The following is a 2,290-nucleotide window of genomic DNA, read 5'->3' as shown; positions in this document are numbered from 1 at the left end:
TAAGCAAAAAAATTATAGGAAATTTCTCCAAATTTATTTCTCTCTTCTCTCTCCTCCACCTTAGCACTTTTGGTCTCAAAAGATCTCACAATCAATTGTGGGTTTCTCTCTTTTAGGAAAGAGAAAATTGTTACCCTACCTCCCCATTCCCTATAAATACAACTCATGTAAGAGGAGGGGAGACAATTCATTCTTCTTCTAGTTTTTTTTAGTTGCTCTCTCTCTCCCTCTCTCACTCTTTAGTTTTAGTTCTTCTCTATTTTTGCTTTAATCACTTTTGTAATAGTTTTTTTATGTCAATTAATGCAAGCACTCTTTTATTTTTATTCAGCCTTTTTATGTTTATGATTTATGCAATTGAGTTGTAATTTTTTAAGTTATAGTTCTAGGCTTAGATCTAGGTGACAAGATCACGAGCCGTGGATCAATTTTTTTTCAAGTTCAAGCATTGATTCAAGTAAGTAGGCTCCTTCAGTAGTCTTCTCTCCCCCCTCTCATTCCCTCTTCTGACTACCCTTTCTTTCTTAATTTAGGATTTTTATTTTCAGTCGTTACATTATTGCTATCCCTTTCCCCCAAGGTTCATGGCTAGTGTATGTGTTGGCTTTGCCCCTCCTAGCCATAGAACCATCAATTTATTATTTTTATTTTAATTTCCTCCCTTTCCCTAAAGCCAAGTGGAGTAACCCTAGTAAGAGTGACTCTCTGGTCAAGTAGGGAAGCTCATATTATGATGCATCCCTCGGGCTAAGTAGAAAAACCTACTTGTGAGTCTCTCTAGCTTTATTCCCTTTCTTTTACTTTATTTTTATTTCAGTATTTTTTTCCTTTATTTATTTATTTATTTTTAATTACGTGGGTTGTTTATTTTCAGTTATTTAATTATTTAATTTTAATTGCATGGCTTGCGTCTTTAAATTCTTAGATGACGAATGGTTAGGATGTTATTTTAGGTACATATGTTTAGGACGGTAATTAGAATTAGATCACAACCATTAATCAGTTCACTTTCACATTATTAAAAGAAATAAAAAATAAAGTGGCTGCTCTCCCTATGTTCGACCCGTAGCTACACTGATCCGTACGCTTGCGGTTACATTTTAAATCTCAAACAAGTTTTTGGCGCCGTTGCCGGGGAGACAGTTTCATGTTATTTTTCACTTTCTTTTGGTAAATCGGAGTGCTTTGTTTGTTTTGTTTTATATTTTTCCTTTTCTTTTATTGAATTCCTGAGAAGAACAACTTGCAATAATAGTTGTATCAGTGGAGGTCGCCATGCCTCACAGTATGATAAAGACAGGTTTCGCCCTGTAGCAGTACCTCAGGAATTGACCTGAGCAACCCCGGATCCCTGCCGGTAAGCTCCCAAAAGCAAAAAAAAAATCAAAAAAAAAATCAAAAAATTAAAAAAATCAAAAAAATCATCAAAAAGTTTTGCTATCCATTCTTTTGTGCTTGTCTTACTTTAGTTGTGGGAAGTTTTTCTGTTGCATGAGTGTTAAGTGGGTACGTAATACTAAGAATCGGTTAGAAAGAAGAGATTCAACAAGTAGTGACCCTATACGTTTGCTCTCTTTAAAACCCTTCAATATGGGAGACCAACAGCAAAACCCTTCACCTAAATCTCTGAAAGATAGGTTCTACCCTGCTAGAACAGCCCAACCTTCCTGCATAGTTCTACCACAAGCCCAGGGCAATAATTTTGAACTCAAATCTCAATACATCACTATGTTGCTCCACTTCCATGGGTTGACCTCTGAGGATGCATACCTATTTCTAAGGGAATTTGAAGAGGTATGTGTTCTAATTAAAATCCAACAACTTTCTGATGATGTTGTTAAGCTTAGGTTTATCACTTTTGCATTGAAAGACCAAGCTAAGAAGTGGTTGTATGGATTACCCACAAATTCCATAACCTCATGGGAACAGTTCACAGTTGTCTTCCTTAAGAAGTTTTTCCCAACTCACAAGACCAATAAGCTTAGAAGTGATATCCTTCAGTTTAGGCAAAAGCCTAGTGAGTCATTTTCCAAACTTATGCAGAGATTCAAGGATCTACTCCAAGAATGCCCTCACCATGGCCTAGACCTATGGCATTTATGTCAAATAATTTATGAGGGTATTGATTACCCAACTAAACAAATGATAGAGTCTATGTGCCCTGAGTGATTCACATCCTTTACAGATGAAGGAAAGGCATGAGAATTCTTACTTGACTTAACTGATAAAACCCGTGAGTGGGAATCAACCCAAGAGAGTGAAAGAACCATAGGAGGAAAAGGATATTTTA

The 2,290-nt window shown here is 36.2% G+C and overlaps 1 non-coding gene across 1 annotated transcript; it reads right to left on the bottom strand.

Moving 5' to 3' along the window:
- Positions 1-1,977: 1,977 nt before the first annotated feature.
- Positions 1,978-2,084, bottom strand: LOC122082917. The gene has a single exon (XR_006141457.1). It is a non-coding gene; the product is annotated as a small nucleolar RNA R71 (small nucleolar RNA).
- Positions 2,085-2,290: the final 206 nt, after the last annotated feature.

Source organism: Macadamia integrifolia, chromosome 6 (assembly GCF_013358625.1).
Source record: "Macadamia integrifolia cultivar HAES 741 chromosome 6, SCU_Mint_v3, whole genome shotgun sequence".
Classification (NCBI taxonomy): Eukaryota; Viridiplantae; Streptophyta; class Magnoliopsida; order Proteales; family Proteaceae; genus Macadamia; species Macadamia integrifolia.
The sequence above is the reverse complement of the archived record's forward strand: the minus strand, read 5'-3'. Positions and strand labels throughout refer to the sequence as shown.